The sequence below is a fragment of the Oncorhynchus gorbuscha genome, linkage group LG14 (genome assembly GCF_021184085.1).
Source record: "Oncorhynchus gorbuscha isolate QuinsamMale2020 ecotype Even-year linkage group LG14, OgorEven_v1.0, whole genome shotgun sequence".
Lineage (NCBI taxonomy): Eukaryota > Metazoa > Chordata > Actinopteri > Salmoniformes > Salmonidae > Oncorhynchus > Oncorhynchus gorbuscha.
The window spans coordinates 30,665,142-30,686,066 of NC_060186.1; the positions used below are offsets into that span (position 1 = coordinate 30,665,142).

At 43.3% G+C, this 20,925-nt stretch overlaps 15 non-coding genes across 15 annotated transcripts; all 15 read right to left on the reverse strand.

Annotated features, from left to right (window-relative positions):
* Nucleotides 1-843: 843 nt before the first annotated feature.
* trnas-gcu lies at nt 844-925 on the reverse strand. Its single transcript has one exon. It is a non-coding gene; the product is annotated as a tRNA-Ser (tRNA).
* A 1,045-nt stretch (nt 926-1,970) lies between these two features.
* On the reverse strand, nt 1,971-2,052 carry trnas-gcu. Its single transcript has one exon. It is a non-coding gene; the product is annotated as a tRNA-Ser (tRNA).
* A 482-nt stretch (nt 2,053-2,534) lies between these two features.
* trnas-acu lies at nt 2,535-2,616 on the reverse strand. The gene has a single exon. It is a non-coding gene; the product is annotated as a tRNA-Ser (tRNA).
* Nucleotides 2,617-3,097: 481 nt separating this feature from the next.
* On the reverse strand, nt 3,098-3,179 carry trnas-gcu. The gene has a single exon. It is a non-coding gene; the product is annotated as a tRNA-Ser (tRNA).
* Nucleotides 3,180-3,661: 482 nt separating this feature from the next.
* On the reverse strand, nt 3,662-3,743 carry trnas-gcu. The gene has a single exon. It is a non-coding gene; the product is annotated as a tRNA-Ser (tRNA).
* A 483-nt stretch (nt 3,744-4,226) lies between these two features.
* trnas-gcu lies at nt 4,227-4,308 on the reverse strand. Its single transcript has one exon. It is a non-coding gene; the product is annotated as a tRNA-Ser (tRNA).
* Nucleotides 4,309-4,790: 482 nt separating this feature from the next.
* trnas-gcu lies at nt 4,791-4,872 on the reverse strand. Its single transcript has one exon. It is a non-coding gene; the product is annotated as a tRNA-Ser (tRNA).
* A 2,012-nt stretch (nt 4,873-6,884) lies between these two features.
* trnas-gcu lies at nt 6,885-6,966 on the reverse strand. The gene has a single exon. It is a non-coding gene; the product is annotated as a tRNA-Ser (tRNA).
* Nucleotides 6,967-7,445: 479 nt separating this feature from the next.
* trnas-gcu lies at nt 7,446-7,527 on the reverse strand. Its single transcript has one exon. It is a non-coding gene; the product is annotated as a tRNA-Ser (tRNA).
* A 482-nt stretch (nt 7,528-8,009) lies between these two features.
* trnas-gcu lies at nt 8,010-8,091 on the reverse strand. The gene has a single exon. It is a non-coding gene; the product is annotated as a tRNA-Ser (tRNA).
* Nucleotides 8,092-9,135: 1,044 nt separating this feature from the next.
* trnas-gcu lies at nt 9,136-9,217 on the reverse strand. The gene has a single exon. It is a non-coding gene; the product is annotated as a tRNA-Ser (tRNA).
* Nucleotides 9,218-10,440: 1,223 nt separating this feature from the next.
* On the reverse strand, nt 10,441-10,522 carry trnas-gcu. The gene has a single exon. It is a non-coding gene; the product is annotated as a tRNA-Ser (tRNA).
* Nucleotides 10,523-11,002: 480 nt separating this feature from the next.
* trnas-gcu lies at nt 11,003-11,084 on the reverse strand. The gene has a single exon. It is a non-coding gene; the product is annotated as a tRNA-Ser (tRNA).
* Nucleotides 11,085-17,219: 6,135 nt separating this feature from the next.
* Nucleotides 17,220-17,301, reverse strand: trnas-gcu. The gene has a single exon. It is a non-coding gene; the product is annotated as a tRNA-Ser (tRNA).
* Nucleotides 17,302-20,339: 3,038 nt separating this feature from the next.
* trnas-gcu lies at nt 20,340-20,421 on the reverse strand. Its single transcript has one exon. It is a non-coding gene; the product is annotated as a tRNA-Ser (tRNA).
* Nucleotides 20,422-20,925: the final 504 nt, after the last annotated feature.

The window sequence follows — 20,925 nt, forward strand, 5'->3', positions numbered from 1 at the left end:
CCATTGAGGTTGCCCTTGGTGAAGCTATTCTTCAATACCTGAATCTTACTAGTCACTTTAGGATTGCGCAGGGATTCTATATTCATGTGGGGCCATGTAAGAGAGGAAATAACAAATGTTTCGTGAAGAGGTTGGTGTTATAATCCACACATGCAGTTCATCGCCTTCACCACTCAGATACCAAGTCCTGTGCTCTCGCTGTGGCAGTCAGCAATTTTACCAGTGTTTGTGAAAGTCAAAATCTTCCAGTGCCAAAATAAAGCACAGAAATGTAATTGTTACACGATGAGGATGGGATTCGAAACCATGATTTCAGAGCACAATGGATTAGCAGTCCATCGCCTTAACCACTCGGCCACCTCACCCTGTATTTTTAAGTGGCAAATTAATTTAAAAAACTGTAGTTGCTGTATGTAAACCCTAGATTGAAATCAATGAAAGTTAGGCAGAGCAATGGCAAGGCCATGTGTCGATCCCATCGAGACATTTAACAAACGTGTTGTCAGGCCGAGTGGTCTCAAGTACTTGATTAAGTGTGTTGAGGTGTTCGGGTTCAAATCCCACCATTGAGGTTGCCTTTGGTGAAGCTATTCTCAATACCTGAATCCTATTAGTCACTCTAGGATTGCGCAGGGATTCAATATTCATGGGGCCATGTAAGAGAGGAAATAACAAATGTTTTGTGAAGAGGTTGGTGTTATAATCCACACATGCAGTTCATCGCCTTCACCACTCAGATACCAAGTCCTGTGCTCTCGCTGTGGCAGTCAGCAACTTTACCAGTGTTTGTGAAAGTCAAAATCTTCCAGTGCCAAAATAAAGCAAAGAAATTTAATTGCTACACGATGAGGATGGGATTCGAACCCATGCATGCAGAGCACAATGGATTAGCAGTCCATCGCCTTAACCACTCGGCCACCTCATCCTGAATTTTGGTAGTGGCAAATGACTTTCAAAAAACTGTAGTTGCTGTATGTAAAACCCTTGATTGAAATCAATGAAAGTTAGGCAGAGCAATGGCAAGGCCATGTGTCGATCCCATCGAGACATTTAATAAACGTGTTGTCAGGCCGAGTGGTCTCAAGTGCTTGATTAAGTGTGTTGAGGTGTTCGGGTTCAAATCCCACCATTGAGGTTGCCTTTGGTGAAGCTATTCTCAATACCTGAATCCTACTAGTCACTCTAGGATTGCGCAGGGATTCAATATTCATGTGGGGCCATGTAAGAGAGGAAATAACAAATGTTTTGTGAAGAGGTTGGTGTTATAATCCACACATGCAGTTCATCGCCTTCACCACTCAGATACCAAGTCCTGTGCTCTCGCTGTGGCAGTCAGCAATTTTACCAGTGTTTGTGAAAGTCAAAATCTTCCAGTGCCAAAATAAAGCACAGAAATGTAATTGTTACACGATGAGGATGGGATTCGAAACCATGATTTCAGAGCACAATGGATTAGCAGTCCATCGCCTTAACCACTCGGCCACCTCACCCTGTATTTTTAAGTGGCAAATTAATTTAAAAAACTGTAGTTGCTGTATGTAAACCCTAGATTGAAATCAATGAAAGTTAGGCAGAGCAATGGCAAGGCCATGTGTCGATCCCATCGAGACATTTAACAAACGTGTTGTCAGGCCGAGTGGTCTCAAGTACTTGATTAAGTGTGTTGAGGTGTTCGGGTTCAAATCCCACCATTGAGGTTGCCTTTGGTGAAGCTATTCTCAATACCTGAATCCTATTAGTCACTCTAGGATTGCGCAGGGATTCAATATTCATGTGGGGCCATGTAAGAGAGGAAATAACAAATGTTTTGTGAAGAGGTTGGTGTTATAATCCACACATGCAGTTCATCGCCTTCACCACTCAGATACCAAGTCCTGTGCTCTCGCTGTGGCAGTCAGCAACTTTACCAGTGTTTGTGAAAGTCAAAATCTTCCAGTGCCAAAATAAAGCAAAGAAATTTAATTGCTACACGATGAGGATGGGATTCGAACCCATGCATGCAGAGCACAATGGATTAGCAGTCCATCGCCTTAACCACTCGGCCACCTCATCCTGAATTTTGGTAGTGGCAAATGACTTTCAAAAACTGTAGTTGCTGTATGTAAAACCCTTGATTGAAATCAATGAAAGTTAGGCAGAGCAATGGCAAGGCCATGTGTCGATCCCATCGAGACATTTAATAAACGTGTTGTCAGGCCGAGTGGTCTCAAGTGCTTGATTAAGTGTGTTGAGGTGTTCGGGTTCAAATCCCACCATTGAGGTTGCCTTTGGTGAAGCTATTCTCAATACCTGAATCCTACTAGTCACTCTAGGATTGCGCAGGGATTCAATATTCATGTGGGGCCATGTAAGAGAGGAAATAACAAATGTTTCGTGAAGAGGTTGGTGTTATAATCCACACATGCAGTTCATCGCCTTCACCACTCAGATACCAAGTCCTGTGCTCTCGCTGTGGCAGTCAGCAATTTTACCAGTGTTTGTGAAAGTCAAAATCTTCCAGTGCCAAAATAAAGCACAGAAATTTAATTGTTACACGATGAGGATGGGACTCAAACCCATGCATGCAGAGCACAATGGATTAGTAGTCCATCGCCTTAAACACTCGGCCACCTCATCCTGTATTTTGAAGTGGCAAATGACTTTCAAAAAACTGTAGTTGCTGTATGTAAACCCTTGATTGAAATCAATGAAAGTTAGGCAGAGCAATGGCAAGGCCATGTGTCGATCCCATCGAGACATTTAACAAACGTGTTGTCAGGCCGAGTGGTCTCAAGTACTTGATTAAGTGTGTTGAGGTGTTCGGGTTCAAATCCCACCATTGAGGTTGCCTTTGGTGAAGCTATTCTCAATACCTGAATCCTATTAGTCACTCTAGGATTGCGCAGGGATTCAATATTCATGTGGGGCCATGTAAGAGAGGAAATAACAAATGTTTTGTGAAGAGGTTGGTGTTATAATCCACACATGGAGTTCATCGCCTTTACCACTCGGATACCAAGTCCTGTGCTCTCGCTGTGGCAGTCAGCAATTTTCCCAGTGTTTGTGAAAGTCAAAATCTTCCAGTGCCAAAATAAAGCACAGAAATGTAATTGTTACACGATGAGGATGGGACTCGAACCCATGCATGCAGAGCACAATGGATTAGCAGTCCATCGCCTTAACCACTCGGCCACCTCATCCTGAATTTTGGTAGTGGCAAATGACTTTCAAAAAACTGTAGTTGCTGTATGTAAACCCTTGATTGAAATCAATGAAAGTTAGGCAGAGCAATGGCAAGGCCATGTGTCGATCCCATCGAGACATTTAACAAACGTGTTGTCAGGCCGAGTGGTCTCAAGTACTTGATTAAGTGTGTTGAGGTGTTCGGGTTCAAATCCCACCATTGAGGTTGCCTTTGGTGAAGCTATTCTCAATACCTGAATCCTATTAGTCACTCTAGGATTGCGCAGGGATTCAATATTCATGTGGGGCAATGTAAGAGAGGAAATAACAAATGTTTTGTGAAGAGGTTGGTGTTATAATCCACACATGGAGTTCATCGCCTTTACCACTCGGATACCAAGTCCTGTGCTCTCGCTGTGGCAGTCAGCAATTTTCCCAGTGTTTGTGAAAGTCAAAATCTTCCAGTGCCAAAATAAAGCACAGAAATGTAATTGTTACACGATGAGGATGGGACTCGAACCCATGCATGCAGAGCACAATGGATTAGCAGTCCATCGCCTTAACCACTCGGCCACCTCATCCTGAATTTTGGTAGTGGCAAATGACTTTCAAAAAACTGTAGTTGCTGTATGTAAAACCCTTGATTGAAATCAATGAAAGTTAGGCAGAGCAATGGCAAGGCCATGTGTCGATCCCATCGAGACTTTTAACAAACGTGTTGTCAGGCCGAGTGGTCTCAAGTGCTTGATTAAGTGTGTTGAGGTGTTCGGGTTCAAATCCCACCATTGAGGTTGCCTTTGGTGAAGCTATTCTCAATACCTGAATCCTACTAGTCACTCTAGGATTGCGCAGGGATTCAATATTCATGTGGGGCCATGTAAGAGAGGAAATAACAAATGTTTCGTGAAGAGGTTGGTGTTATAATCCACACATGCAGTTCATCGCCTTCACCACTCAGATACCAAGTCCTGTGCTCTCGCTGTGGCAGTCAGCAATTTTCCCAGTGTTTGTGAAAGTCAAAATCTTCCAGTGCCAAAATAAAGCACAGAAATGTAATTGTTACACGATGAGGATGGGACTCGAACCCATGCATGCAGAGCACAATGGATTAGCAGTCCATCGCCTTAACCACTCGGCCACCTCATCCTGAATTTTGGTAGTGGCAAATGACTTTCAAAAAACTGTAGTTGCTGTATGTAAACCCTTGATTGAAATCAATGAAAGTTAGGCAGAGCAATGGCAAGGCCATGTGTCGATCCCATCGAGACATTTAACAAACGTGTTGTCAGGCCGAGTGGTCTCAAGTACTTGATTAAGTGTGTTGAGGTGTTCGGGTTCAAATCCCACCATTGAGGTTGCCTTTGGTGAAGCTATTCTCAATACCTGAATCCTATTAGTCACTCTAGGATTGCGCAGGGATTCAATATTCATGTGGGGCCATGTAAGAGAGGAAATAACAAATGTTTTGTGAAGAGGTTGGTGTTATAATCCACACATGGAGTTCATCGCCTTCACCACTCAGATACCAAGTCCTGTGCTCTCGCTGTGGCAGTCAGCAATTTTCCCAGTGTTTGTGAAAGTCAAAATCTTCCAGTGCCAAAATAAAGCACAGAAATGTAATTGTTACACAATGAGGATGGGACTCGAACCCATGCATGCAGAGCACAATGGATTAGCAGTCCATCGCCTTAACCACTCGGCCACCTCATCCTGAATTTTGGTAGTGGCAAATGACTTTCAAAAAACTGTAGTTGCTGTATGTAAACCCTTGATTGAAATCAATGAAAGTTAGGCAGAGCAATGGCAAGGCCATGTGTCGATCCCATCGAGACATTTAACAAACGTGTTGTCAGGCCGAGTGGTCTCAAGTGCTTGATTAAGTGTGTTGAGGTGTTCGGGTTCAAATCCCACCATTGAGGTTGCCTTTGGTGAAGCTATTCTCAATACCTGAATCCTATTAGTCACTCTAGGATTGCGCAGGGATTCAATATTCATGTGGGGCCATGTAAGAGAGGAAATAACAAATGTTTTGTGAAGAGGTTGGTGTTATAATCCACACATGCAGTTCATCGCCTTCACCACTCAGATACCAAGTCCTGTGCATGCAGAGCACAATGGATTAGCAGCCCATTGCCTTAACCACTGATACCAAGACCGCTCTCCCAGTCAGCAATTTTACCAGTGTTTGTGAAAGTCAAAATCTTCCAGTGCCAAAATAAAGCACAGAAATTTAATTGTTACACGATGAGGATGGGATTCGAACCCATGCATGCAGAGCACAATGGATTAGCAGCCCATTGCCTTAACCACTCAGATACCAAGACCTGTGCTCTCCCTGTGGCAGTCAGCAATTTTACCAGTGTTTGTGAAAGTCAAAATCTTCCAGTGCCAAAATAAAGCACAGAAATTTAATTGTTACACGATGAGGATGGGATTCGAACACATGCATGCAGAGCACAATGGATTAGCAGTCCATCGCCTTAAACACTCGGCCACCTCATCCTGTATTTTGAAGTGGCAAATGAATTTAAAAAACTGTAGTTCCTGTATGTAAACCCTAGATTGAAATCAATGAAAGTTCTGCAGAGCAATGGCAAGGCCATGTGTCGATCCCATCGAGGCATTTAACAAATGTGTTGTCAGGCCGAGTGGTCTCAAGTGCTTGATTAAGTGTGTTGAGGTGTTCGGGTTCAAATCCCACCATTGAGGTTGCCTTTGGTGAAGCTATTCTCAATACCTGAATCCTATTAGTCACTCTAGGATTGCGCAGGGATTCAATATTCATGTGGGGCCATGTAAGAGAGGAAATAACAAAAGTTTTGTGAAGAGGTTGGTGTTATAATCCACACATGCAGTTCATCGCCTTCACCACTCAGATACCAAGTCCTGTGCTCTCGCTGTGGCAGTCAGCAATTTTACCAGTGTTTGTGAAAGTCAAAATCTTCCAGTGCCAAAATAAAGCACAGAAATTTAATTGTTACACGATGAGGATGGGATTCGAACCCATGCATGCAGAGCACAATGGATTAGCAGCCCATCGCCTTAACCACTCAGATACCCAGTCCTGTGCTCTCGCTGTGGCAGTCAGCAATTTTACCAGTGTTTGTGAAAGTCAAAATCTTCCAGTGCCAAAGTAAAGCACAGAAATGTAATTGTTACACGATGAGGATGGGATTCGAACCCATGCATGCAGAGCACAATGGATTAGCAGTCCATTGTCTTAAACACTCGGCCACCTCATCCTGTATTTTGAAGTGGCAAATGAATTTAAAAAACTGTAGTTCCTGTATGTAAACCCTAGATTGAAATCAATGAAAGTTCTGCAGAGCAATGGCAAGGCCATGTGTCGATCCCATCGAGGCATTTAACAAACGTGTTGTCAGGCCGAGTGGTCTCAAGTACTTGATTAAGTGTGTTGAGGTGTTCGGGTTCAAATCCCACCATTGAGGTTGCCTTTGGTGAAGCTATTCTCAATACCTGAATCCTATTAGTCACTCTAGGATTGCGCAGGGATTCAATATTCATGTGGGGCCATGTAAGAGAGGAAATAACAAATGTTTTGTGAAGAGGTTGGTGTTATAATCCACACATGCAGTTCATCGCCTTCACCACTCAGATACCAAGTCCTGTGCTCTCGCTGTGGCAGTCAGCAATTTTACCAGTGTTTGTGAAAGTCAAAATCTTCCAGTGCCAGAATAAAGCACAGAAATGTAATTGTTACACGATGAGGATGGGACTCGAACCCATGCATGCAGAGCACAATGGATTAGCAGTCCATCGCCTTAACCACTCGGCCACCTCATCCTGAATTTTGGTAGTGGCAAATGACTTTCAAAAACTGTAGTTGCTGTATGTAAACCCTTGATTGAAATCAATGAAAGTTAGGCAGAGCAATGGCAAGGCCATGTGTCGATCCCATCGAGACATTTAACAAACGTGTTGTCAGGCCGAGTGGTCTCAAGTACTTGATTAAGTGTGTTGAGGTGTTCGGGTTCAAATCCCACCATTGAGGTTGCCTTTGGTGAAGCTATTCTCAATACCTGAATCCTATTAGTCACTCTAGGATTGTGCAGGGATTCAATATTCATGTGGGGCCATGTAAGAGAGGAAATAACAAATGTTTTGTGAAGAGGTTGGTGTTATAATCCACACATGGAGTTCATCGCCTTTACCACTCGGATACCAAGTCCTGTGCTCGCTGTGGCAGTCAGCAATTTTCCCAGTGTTTGTGAAAGTCAAAATCTTCCAGTGCCAAAATAAAGCACAGAAATGTAATTGTTACACGATGAGGATGGGACTCGAACCCATGCATGCAGAGCACAATGGATTAGCAGTCCATCGCCTTAACCACTCGGCCACCTCATCCTGAATTTTGGTAGTGGCAAATGACTTTCAAAAAACTGTAGTTGCTGTATGTAAACCCTTGATTGAAATCAATGAAAGTTAGGCAGAGCAATGGCAAGGCCATGTGTCGATCCCATCGAGACATTTAACAAACGTGTTGTCAGGCCGAGTGGTCTCAAGTACTTGATTAAGTGTGTTGAGGTGTTCGGGTTCAAATCCCACCATTGAGGTTGCCTTTGGTGAAGCTATTCTCAATACCTGAATCCTATTAGTCACTCTAGGATTGCGCAGGGATTCAATATTCATGTGGGGCCATGTAAGAGAGGAAATAACAAAAGTTTTGTGAAGAGGCTGGTGTTATAATCCACACATGCAGTTCATCGCCTTCACCACTCGGATACCAAGTCCTGTGCTCTCGCTGTGGCAGTCAGCAATTTTCCCAGTGTTTGTGAAAGTCAAAATCTTCCAGTGCCAAAATAAAGCACAGAAATGTAATTGTTACACGATGAGGATGGGACTCAAACCCATGCATGCAGAGCACAATGGATTAGCAGTCCATCGCCTTAACCACTCGGCCACCTCATCCTGAATTTTGGTAGTGGCAAATGACTTTCAAAAAACTGTAGTTGCTGTATGTAAAACCCTTGATTGAAATCAATGAAAGTTAGGCAGAGCAATGGCAAGGCCATGTGTCGATCCCATCGAGACATTTAACAAACGTGTTGTCAGGCCGAGTGGTCTCAAGTGCTTGATTAAGTGTGTTGAGGTGTTCGGGTTCAAATCCCACCATTGAGGTTGCCTTTGGTGAAGCTATTCTCAATACCTGAATCCTATTAGTCACTCTAGGATTGCGCAGGGATTCAATATTCATGTGGGGCCATGTAAGAGAGGAAATAACAAATGTTTTGTGAAGAGGTTGGTGTTATAATCCACACATGCAGTTCATCGCCTTCACCACTCAGATACCAAGTCCTGTGCTCTCGCTGTGGCAGTCAGCAATTTTACCAGTGTTTGTGAAAGTCAAAATCTTCCAGTGCCAAAATAAAGCACAGAAATTTAATTGTTACACGATGAGGATGGGATTCGAACCCATGCATGCAGAGCACATTGGATTAGCAGTCCATCGCCTTAAACACTCGGCCACCTCATCCTGTATTTTGAAGTGGCAAATGAATTTAAAAAACTGTAGTTCCTGTATGTAAACCCTAGATTGAAATCAATGAAAGTTCTGCAGAGCAATGGCAAGGCCATGTGTCGATCCCATCGAGGCATTTAACAAACGTGTTGTCAGGCCGAGTGGTCTCAAGTGCTTGATTAAGTGTGTTGAGGTGTCGGTTCAAATCCCACCATTGAGGTTGCCCTTGGTGAAGCTATTCTTCAATACCTGAATCTTACTAGTCACTTTAGGATTGCGCAGGGATTCTATATTCATGTGGGGCCATGTAAGAGAGGAAATAACAACTGTTTTGTGAAGAGGTTGGTGTTATAATCCACACATGGAGTTCATCGCCTTTACCACTCGGATACCAAGTCCTGTGCTCTCGCTGTGGCAGTCAGCAATTTTCCCAGTGTTTGTGAAAGTCAAAATCTTCCAGTGCCAAAATAAAGCACAGAAATGTAATTGTTACACGATGAGGATGGGACTCAAACCCATGCATGCAGAGCACAATGGATTAGCAGTCCATCGCCTTAACCACTCGGCCACCTCATCCTGAATTTTTTGTAGTGGCAAATGACTTTCAAAAAACTGTAGTTGCTGTATGTAAACCCTTGATTGAAATCAATGAAAGTTAGGCAGAGCAATGGCAAGGCCATGTGTCGATCCCATCGAGACATTTAACAAACGTGTTGTCAGGCCGAGTGGTCTCAAGTACTTGATTAAGTGTGTTGAGGTGTTCGGGTTCAAATCCCACCATTGAGGTTGCCTTTCGTGAAGCTATTCTCAATACCTGAATCCTATTAGTCACTCTAGGATTGCGCAGGGATTCAATATTCATGTGGGGCCATGTAAGAGAGGAAATAACAAATGTTTTGTGAAGAGGTTGGTGTTATAATCCACACATGGAGTTCATCGCCTTAACCACTCGGATACCAAGTCCTGTGCTCTCGCTGTGGCAGTCAGCAATTTTACCAGTGTTTGTGAAAGTCAAAATCTTCCAGTGCCAAAATAAAGCACAGAAATTTAATTGTTACACGATGAGGATGGGATTCGAACCCATGCATGCAGAGCACAATGGATTAGCATCCCATCGCCTTAACCACTCAGATACCAAGTCCTGTGCTCTCGCTGTGGCAGTCAGCAATTTTACCAGTGTTTGTGAAAGTCAAAATCTTCCAGTGCCAAAATAAAGCACAGAAATGTAATTGTTACACGATGAGGATGGGATTCGAACCCATGCATGCAGAGCACAATGGATTAGCCGTCCATCGCCTTAAACACTCGGCCACCTCATCCTGTATTTTGAAGTGGCAAATGAATTTAAAAAACTGTAGTTCCTGTATGTAAACCCTAGATTGAAATCAATGAAAGTTCTGCAGAGCATTGGCAAGGCCATGTGTCGATCCCATCGAGGCATTTAACAAACGTGTTGTCAGGCCGAGTGGTCTCAAGTGCTTGATTAAGTGTGTTGAGGTGTTCGGGTTCAAATCCCACCATTGAGGTTGCCTTTCGTGAAGCTATTCTCAATACCTGAATCCTATTAGTCACTCTAGGATTGCGCAGGGATTCAATATTCATGTGGGGCCATGTAAGAGAGGAAATAACAAAAGTTTTGTGAAGAGGTTGGTGTTATAATCCACACATGCAGTTCATCGCCTTCACCACTCAGATACCAAGTCCTGTGCTCTCGCTGTGGCAGTCAGCAATTTTACCAGTGTTTGTGAAAGTCAAAATCTTCCAGTGCCAAAAGAAAGCACAGAAATTTAATTGTTACACGATGAGGATGGGACTCGAACCCATGCATGCAGAGCACAATGGATTAGCAGTCCATCGCCTTAACCACTAAGCCACCTCATCCTTTATTTTGAATTGGCAAATGACTTTAAAAAACTGTAGTTGCTGTATGTAAACCCTAGTTTGAAACCAATGAAAGTTAGGCAGAGCACTGGCAAGGCCATGTGTCGATCCCATCGAGACATTTAACAAACGTGTTGTCAGGCCGAGTGGTCTCAAGTGCTTGATTAAGTGTGTTGAGGTGTTCGGGTTCAAATCCCACCATTGAGGTTGCCTTTGGTGAAGCTATTCTCAATACCTGAATCCTATTAGTCACTCTAGGATTGCGCAGGGATTCAATATTCATGTGGGGCCATGTAAGAGAGGAAATAACAAATGTTTTGTGAAGAGGTTGGTGTTATAATCCACACATGGAGTTCATCGCCTTTACCACTCGGATACCAAGTCCTGTGCTCTCGCTGTGGCAGTCAGCAATTTTCCCAGTGTTTGTGAAAGTCAAAATCTTCCAGTGCCAAAATAAAGCACAGAAATGTAATTGTTACACGATGAGGATGGGACTCAAACCCATGCATGCAGAGCACAATGGATTAGCAGTCCATCGCCTTAACCACTCGGCCACCTCATCCTGAATTTTGGTAGTGGCAAATGACTTTCAAAAAACTGTAGTTGCAGTTTGTAAAACCCTTGATTGAAATCAATGAAAGTTAGGCAGAGCAATGGCAAGGCCATGTGTCGATCCCATCGAGACATTTAACAAACGTGTTGTCAGGCCGAGTGGTCTCAAGTGCTTGATTAAGTGTGTTGAGGTGTTCGGGTTCAAATCCCACCATTGAGGTTGCCTTTGGTGAAGCTATTCTCAATACCTGAATCCTACTAGTCACTCTAGGATTGCGCAGGGATTCAATATTCATGTGGGGCCATGTAAGAGAGGAAATAACAAATGTTTCGTGAAGAGGTTGGTGTTATAATCCACACATGCAGTTCATCGCCTTCACCACTCAGATACCAAGTCCTGTGCTCTCGCTGTGGCAGTCAGCAATTTTACCAGTGTTTGTGAAAGTCAAAATCTTCCAGTGCCAAAATAAAGCACAGAAATTTAATTGTTACACGATGAGGATGGGATTCGAACCCATGCATGCAGAGCACAATGGATTAGCATCCCATCGCCTTAACCACTCAGATACCAAGTCCTGTGCTCTCGCTGTGGCAGTCAGCAATTTTACCAGTGTTTGTGAAAGTCAAAATCTTCCAGTGCCAAAATAAAGCACAGAAATGTAATTGTTACACGATGAGGATGGGATTCGAACCCATGCATGCAGAGCACAATGGATTAGCAGTCCATCGCCTTAAACACTCGGCCACCTCATCCTGTATTTTGAAGTGGCAAATGAATTTAAAAAACTGTAGTTCCTGTATGTAAACCCTAGATTGAAATCAATGAAAGTTCTGCAGAGCATTGGCAAGGCCATGTGTCGATCCCATCGAGGCATTTAACAAACGTGTTGTCAGGCCGAGTGGTCTCAAGTGCTTGATTAAGTGTGTTGAGGTGTTCGGGTTCAAATCCCACCATTGAGGTTGCCTTTGGTGAAGCTATTCTCAATACCTGAATCCTATTAGTCACTCTAGGATTGCGCAGGGATTCAATATTCATGTGGGGCCATGTAAGAGAGGAAATAACAAAAGTTTTGTGAAGAGGTTGGTGTTATAATCCACACATGCAGTTCATCGCCTTCACCACTCAGATACCAAGTCCTGTGCTCTCGCTGTGGCAGTCAGCAATTTTACCAGTGTTTGTGAAAGTCAAAATCTTCCAGTGCCAAAAGAAAGCACAGAAATTTAATTGTTACACGATGAGGATGGGACTCGAACCCATGCATGCAGAGCACAATGGATTAGCAGTCCATCGCCTTAACCACTCGGCCACCTCATTCTTTATTTTGAATTGGCAAATGACTTTAAAAAACTGTAGTTGCTGTATGTAAACCCTAGTTTGAAACCAATGAAAGTTAGGCAGAGCACTGGCAAGGCCATGTGTCGATCCCATCGAGACATTTAACAAACGTGTTGTCAGGCCGAGTGGTCTCAAGTGCTTGATTAAGTGTGTTGAGGTGTTTGGGTTCAAATCCCACCATTGAGGTTGCCTTTGGTGAAGCTATTCTCAATACCTGAATCCTATTAGTCACTCTAGGATTGCGCAGGGATTCAATATTCATGTGGGGCCATGTAAGAGAGGAAATAACAAAAGTTTCGTGAAGAGGTTGGTGTTATAATCCACACATGCAGTTCATCGCCTTCACCACTCAGATACCAAGTCCTGTGCTCTCGCTGTGGCAGTCAGCAATTTTACCAGTGTTTGTGAAAGTCAAAATCTTCCAGTGCCAAAATAAAGCACAGAAATGTAATTGTTACACGATGAGGATGGGACTCGAACCCATGCATGCAGAGCACAATGAAGTCAAAATCTTCCAGTGCCAAACTAAAGCACAGAAATGTAATTGTTACACGATGAGGATGGGACTCGAACCCATGCATGCAGAGCATGGATTAGCAGTCCATCGCCTTAACCACTCGGCCACCTCATCCTAAATTTTGGTAGTGGCAAATGACTTTCAAAAAACTGTAGTTGCTGTATGTAAACCCTTGATTGAAATCAATGAAAGTTAGGCAGAGCAATGGCAAGGCCATGTGTCGATCCCATCGAGACATTTAACAAACGTGTTGTAAACCCCAGATTGAAATCAATGAAGTTTGGTAGAGCACTGGCAAGGCCATGTGTCGATCCCATCGAGACATTTAACAAACGTGTTGTCAGGCCGAGTGGTCTCAAGTGCTTGATTAAGTGTGTTGAGGTGTTCGGGTTCAAATCCCACCATTGAGGTTGCCTTTGGTGAAGCTATTCTCAATACCTGAATCCTACTAGTCACTCTAGGATTGCGCAGGGATTCAATATTCATGTGGGGCCATGTAAGAGAGGAAATAACAAATGTTTCGTGAAGAGGTTGGTGTTATAATCCACACATGCAGTTCATCGCCTTCACCACTCAGATACCAAGTCCTGTGCTCTCGCTGTGGCAGTCAGCAATTTTACCAGTGTTTGTGAAAGTCAAAATCTTCCAGTGCCAAAATAAAGCACAGAAATTTAATTGTTACACGATGAGGATGGGATTCGAACCCATGCATGCAGAGCACAATGGATTAGCATCCCATCGCCTTAACCACTCAGATACCAAGTCCTGTGCTCTCGCTGTGGCAGTCAGCAATTTTACCAGTGTTTGTGAAAGTCAAAATCTTCCAGTGCCAAAATAAAGCACAGAAATGTAATTGTTACACGATGAGGATGGGATTCGAACCCATGCATGCAGAGCACAATGGATTAGCAGTCCATCGCCTTAAACACTCGGCCACCTCATCCTGTATTTTGAAGTGGCAAATGAATTTAAAAAACTGTAGTTCCTGTATGTAAACCCTAGATTGAAATCAATGAAAGTTCTGCAGAGCATTGGCAAGGCCATGTGTCGATCCCATCGAGGCATTTAACAAACGTGTTGTCAGGCCGAGTGGTCTCAAGTGCTTGATTAAGTGTGTTGAGGTGTTCGGGTTCAAATCCCACCATTGAGGTTGCCTTTGGTGAAGCTATTCTCAATACCTGAATCCTATTAGTCACTCTAGGATTGCGCAGGGATTCAATATTCATGTGGGGCCATGTAAGAGAGGAAATAACAAAAGTTTTGTGAAGAGGTTGGTGTTATAATCCACACATGCAGTTCATCGCCTTCACCACTCAGATACCAAGTCCTGTGCTCGTCGCTGTGGCAGTCAGCAATTTTACCAGTGTTTGTGAAAGTCAAAATCTTCCAGTGCCAAAAGAAAGCACAGAAATTTAATTGTTACACGATGAGGATGGGACTCGAACCCATGCATGCAGAGCACAATGGATTAGCAGTCCATCGCCTTAACCACTCGGCCACCTCATTCTTTATTTTGAATTGGCAAATGACTTTAAAAAACTGTAGTTGCTGTATGTAAACCCTAGTTTGAAACCAATGAAAGTTAGGCAGAGCACTGGCAAGGCCATGTGTCGATCCCATCGAGACATTTAACAAACGTGTTGTCAGGCCGAGTGGTCTCAAGTGCTTGATTAAGTGTGTTGAGGTGTTTGGGTTCAAATCCCACCATTGAGGTTGCCTTTGGTGAAGCTATTCTCAATACCTGAATCCTATTAGTCACTCTAGGATTGCGCAGGGATTCAATATTCATGTGGGGCCATGTAAGAGAGGAAATAACAAAAGTTTCGTGAAGAGGTTGGTGTTATAATCCACACATGCAGTTCATCGCCTTCACCACTCAGATACCAAGTCCTGTGCTCTCGCTGTGGCAGTCAGCAATTTTACCAGTGTTTGTGAAAGTCAAAATCTTCCAGTGCCAAAATAAAGCACAGAAATGTAATTGTTACACGATGAGGATGGGACTCGAACCCATGCATGCAGAGCACAATGAAGTCAAAATCTTCCAGTGCCAAACTAAAGCACAGAAATGTAATTGTTACACGATGAGGATGGGACTCGAACCCATGCATGCAGAGCATGGATTAGCAGTCCATCGCCTTAACCACTCGGCCACCTCATCCTAAATTTTGGTAGTGGCAAATGACTTTCAAAAAACTGTAGTTGCTGTATGTAAACCCTTGATTGAAATCAATGAAAGTTAGGCAGAGCAATGGCAAGGCCATGTGTCGATCCCATCGAGACATTTAACAAACGTGTTGTAAACCCCAGATTGAAATCAATGAAGTTTGGTAGAGCACTGGCAAGGCCATGTGTCGATCCCATCGAGACATTTAACAAACGTGTTGTCAGGCAGAGTGGTCTCAAGTGCTTGATTAAGTGTGTTGAGGTGTCGGTTCAAATCCCACCATTGAGGTTACCCTTGGTGAAGCTATTCTTCAATACCTGAATCTTATTAGTCACTCTAGGATTGCGCAAGGATTCTATATTCATGTGGGGCCATGTAAGAGAGGAAATAACAAATGTTTTGTGAAGAGGTTGGTGTTATAATCCACACATGCAGTTCATCGCCTTCACCACTCAGATACCAAGTCCTGTGCTCTCGCTGTAGCAGTCAGCAATTTTACCAGTGTTTGTGAAAGTCAAAATCTTATGTGCCAAAATAAAGCACAGAATTTTAATTGTTATACAATGAGATTCTAACACATGCATGCAGAGCACAATGGATTAGCAGCCCATCGCCTTAACCACTCAGATACCAAGTCCTGTGCTCTCGCTGTGGCAGTCAGCAATTTTACCAGTGTTTGTGAAAGTCAAAATCTTCCAGTGCCAAAATAAAGCACAGAAATGTAATTGTTACACGATGAGGATGGGACTCGAACCCATGCATGCAGAGCACAATGAAGTCAAAATCTTCCAGTGCCAAACTAAAGCACAGAAATGTAATTGTTACACGATGAGGATGGGACTCGAACCCATGCATGCAGAGCATGGATTAGCAGTCCATCGCCTTAACCACTCGGCCACCTCATCCTGAATTTTGGTAGTGGCAAATGACTTTCAAAAAACTGTAGTTGCTGTATGTAAAACCCTTGATTGAAATCAATGAAAGTTAGGCAGAGCAATGGCAAGGCCATGTGTCGATCCCATCGAGACATTTAACAAACGTGTTGTCAGGCCGAGTGGTCTCAAGTGCTTGATTAAGTGTGTTGAGGTGTTCGGGTTCAAATCCCACCATTGAGGTTGCCTTTGGTGAAGCTATTCTCAATACCTGAATCCTACTAGTCACTCTAGGATTGCGCAGGGATTCAATATTCATGTGGGGCCATGTAAGAGAGGAAATAACAAATGTTTTGTGAAGAGGTTGGTGTTATAATCCACACATGCAGTTCATCGCCTTCACCACTCAGATACCAAGTCCTGTGCTCTCGCTGTGGCAGTCAGCAATTTTACCAGTGTTTGTGAAAGTCAAAATCTTCCAGTGCCAAAATAAAGCACAGAAATTTAATTGTTACACGATGAGGATGGGATTCAAACCCATGCATGCAGAGCACAATGGATTAGCATCCCATCGCCTTAACCACTCAGATACCAAGTCCTGTGATCTCGCTGTGGCAGTCAGCAATTTTACCAGTGTTTGTGAAAGTCAAAATCTTCCAGTGCCAAAATAAAGCACAGAAATGTAATTGTTACACGATGAGGATGGGATTCGAACCCATGCATGCAGAGCACAATGGATTAGCAGTCCATCGCCTTAAACACTCGGCCACCTCATCCTGTATTTTGAAGTGGCAAATGAATTTAAAAAACTGTAGTTCCTGTATGTAAACCCTAGATTGAAATCAATGAAAGTTCTGCAGAGCATTGGCAAGGCCATGTGTCGATCCCATCGAGGCATTTAACAAACGTGTTGTCAGGCCGAGTGGTCTCAAGTGCTTGATTAAGTGTGTTGAGGTGTTCGGGTTCAAATCCCACCATTGAGGTTGCCTTTGGTGAAGCTATTCTCAATACCTGAATCCTATTAGTCACTCTAGGATTGCGCAGGGATTCAATATTCATGTGGGGCCATGTAAGAGAGGAAATAACAAAAGTTTTGTGAAGAGGTTGGTGTTATAATCCACACATGCAGTTCATCGCCTTCACCACTCAGATACCAAGTCCTGTGCTCTCGCTGTGGCAGTCAGCAATTTTACCAGTGTTTGTGAAAGTCAAAATCTTCCAGTGCCAAAAGAAAGCACAGAAATTTAATTGTTACACGATGAGGATGGGACTCGAACCCATGCATGCAGAGCACAATGGATTAGCAGTCCATCGCCTTAACCACTCGGCCACCTCATCCTTTATTTTGAATTGGCAAATGACTTTAAAAAACTGTAGTTGCTGTATGTAAACCCTAGTTTGAAACCAATGAAAGTTAGGCAGAGCACTGGCAAGGCCATGTGTCGATCCCATCGAGACATTTAACAAACGTGTTGTCAGGCCGAGTGGTCTCAAGTGCTTGATTAAGTGTGTTGAGGTGTTCGGGTTCAAATCCCACCATTGAGGTTGCCTTTGGTGAAGCTATTCTCAATACCTGAATCCTATTAGTCACTCTAGGATTGCGCAGGGATTCAATATTCATGTGGGGCCATGTAAGAGAGGAAATAACAAAAGTTTTGTGAAGAGGTTGGTGTTATAATCCACACATGCAGTTCATCGCCTTCACCACTCAGATACCAAGTCCTGTGCTCTCGCTGTGGCAGTCAGCAATTTTACCAGTGTTTGTGAAAGTCAAAATCTTCCAGTGCCAAAATAAAGCACAGAAATGTAATTGTTACACGATGAGGATGGGACTCGAACACATGCATGCAGAGCACAATGAAGTCAAAATCTTCCAGTGCCAAACTAAAGCACAGAAATGTAATTGTTACACGATGAGGATGGGATGAACCCATGCATGCAGAGCATGGATTAGCAGTCCATCGCCTTAACCACTCGGCCACCTCATCCTAAATTTTGGTAGTGGCAAATGACTTTCAAAAAACTGTAGTTGCTGTATGTAAACCCTTGATTGAAATCAATGAAAGTTAGGCAGAGCAATGGCAAGGCCATGTGTCGATCCCATCGAGACATTTAACAAACGTGTTGTAAACCCTAGATTGAAATCAATGAAGTTTGGTAGAGCACTGGCAAGGCCATGTGTCGATCCCATCGAGACATTTAACAAATTTGTTGTCAGGCAGAGTGGTCTCAAGTGCTTGATTAAGTGTGTTGAGGTGTCGGTTCAAATCCCACCATTGAGGTTACCCTTGGTGAAGCTATTCTTCAATACCTGAATCTTATTAGTCACTCTAGGATTGCGCAGGGATTCTATATTCATGTGGGGCCATGTAAGAGAGGAAATAACAAATGTTTTGTGAAGAGGTTGGTGTTATAATCCACACATGCAGTTCATCGCCTTCACCACTCAGATACCAAGTCCTGTGCTCTCGCTGTAGCAGTCAGCAATTTTACCAGTGTTTGTGAAAGTCAAAATCTTCCAGTGCCAAAATAAAGCACAGAATTTTAATTGTTATACAATGAGATTCTAACCCATGCATGCAGAGCACAATGGATTAGCAGTCCATCGCCTTAACCACTCAGATACCAAGTCCTGTGCTCTCGCTGTGGCAGTCAGCAATTTTACCAGTGTTTGTGAAAGTCAAAATCTTCCAGTGCCAAAATAAAGCACAGAAATGTAATTGTTACACGATGAGGATGGGACTCGAACCCATGCATGCAGAACACAATGAAGTCAAAATCTTCCAGTGCCAAACTAAAGCACAGAAATGTAATTGTTACACGATGAGGATGGGACTCGAACCCATGCATGCAGAGCATGGATTAGCAGTACATCGCCTTAACCACTCGGCCACCTCATCCTAAATTTTGGTAGTGGCAAATGACTTTCAAAAAACTGTAGTTGCTGTATGTAAACCCTTGATTGAAATCAATGAAAGTTAGGCAGAGCAATGGCAAGGCCATGTGTCGATCCCATCGAGACATTTAACAAACGTGTTGTAAACCCTAGATTGAAATCAATGAAGTTTGGTAGAGCACTGGCAAGGCCATGTGTCGATCCCATCGAGACATTTAACAAACGTGTTGTCAGGCAGAGTGGTCTCAAGTGCTTGATTAAGTGTGTTGAGGTGTCGGTTCAAATCCCACCATTGAGGTTACCCTTGGTGAAGCTATTCTTCAATACCTGAATCTTATTAGTCACTCTAGGATTGCGCAGGGATTCTATATTCATGTGGGGCCATGTAAGAGAGGAAATAACAAATGTTTTGTGAAGAGGTTGGTGTTATAATCCACACATGCAGTTCATCGCCTTAACCACTCAGATACCAAGTCCTGTGCTCTCGCTGTGGCAGTCAGCAATTTTACCAGTGTTTGTGAAAGTCAAAATCTTCCAGTGCCAAAATAAAGCACAGAAATGTAATTGTTACACGATGAGGATGGGACTCGAACCCATGCATGCAGAGCACAATGAAGTCAAAATCTTCCAGTGCCAAATAAAGCACAGAAATGTAATTGTCCGATGAGGATGGGATTCGAACCCATGCATGCAGAGCATGGATTAGCAGTCCATCGCCTTAACCACTCGGCCACCTCATCCTGAATTTTGGTAGTGGCAAATGACTTTCAAAAAACTGTAGTTGCTGTATGTAAACCCTTGATTGAAATCAATGAAAGTTAGGCAGAGCAATGGCAAGGCCATGTGTCGATCCCATCGAGACATTTAACAAACGTGTTGTAAACCCTAGATTGAAATCAATGAAGTTTGGTAGAGCACTGGCAAGGCCATGTGTCGATCCCATCGAGACATTTAACAAACGTGTTGTCAGGCAGAGTGGTCTCAAGTGCTTGATTAAGTGTGTTGAGGTGTCGGTTCAAATCCCACCATTGAGGTTACCCTTGGTGAAGCTATTCTTCAATACCTGAATCTTATTAGTCACTCTAGGATTGCGCAGGGATTCTATATTCATGTGGGGCCATGTAAGAGAGGAAATAACAAATGTTTTGTGAAGAGGTTGGTGTTATAATCCACACATGCAGTTCATCGCCTTCACCACTCAGATACCAAGTCCTGTGCTCTCGCTGTGGCAGTCAGCAATTTTACCAGTGTTTGTGAAAGTCAAAATCTTCCAGTGCCAAAATAAAGCACAGAATTTTAATTGTTATACAATGAGATTCTAACCCATGCATGCAGAGCACAATGGATTAGCAGTCCATCGCCTTAACCACTCAGATACCAAGTCCTGTGCTCTCGCTGTGGCAGTCAGCAATTTTACCAGTGTTTGTGAAAGTCAAAATCTTCCAGTGCCAAAATAAAGCACAGAAATTTAATTGTTACACGATGAGGATGGGATTCGAACCCATGCATGCAGAGCACAATGGATTAGCAGTCCATCGCCTTAACCACTCGGCCACCTCATCCTGAATTTTGGTAGTGGCAAATGACTTTCAAAAAACTGTAGTTGCTGTATGTAAACCCTTGATTGAAATCAATGAAAGTTAGGCAGAGCAATGGCAAGGCCATGTGTCGATCCCATCGAGACATTTAACAAACGTGTTGTAAACCCTAGATTGAAATCAATGAAGTTTGGTAGAGCACTGGCAAGGCCATGTGTCGATCCCATCGAGACAATTTAACAAACGTGTTGTCAGGCAGAGTGGTCTCAAGTGCTTGATTAAGTGTGTTGAGGTGTCGGTTCAAATCCCACCATTGAGGTTACCCTTGGTGAAGCTATTCTTCAATACCTGAATCTTATTAGTCACTCTAGGATTGCGCAGGGATTCTATATTCATGTGGGGCCATGTAAGAGAGGAAATAACAAATGTTTTGTGAAGAGGTTGGTGTTATAATCCACACATGCAGTTCATCGCCTTCACCACTCAGATACCAAGTCCTGTGCTCTCGCTGTAGCAGTCAGCAATTTT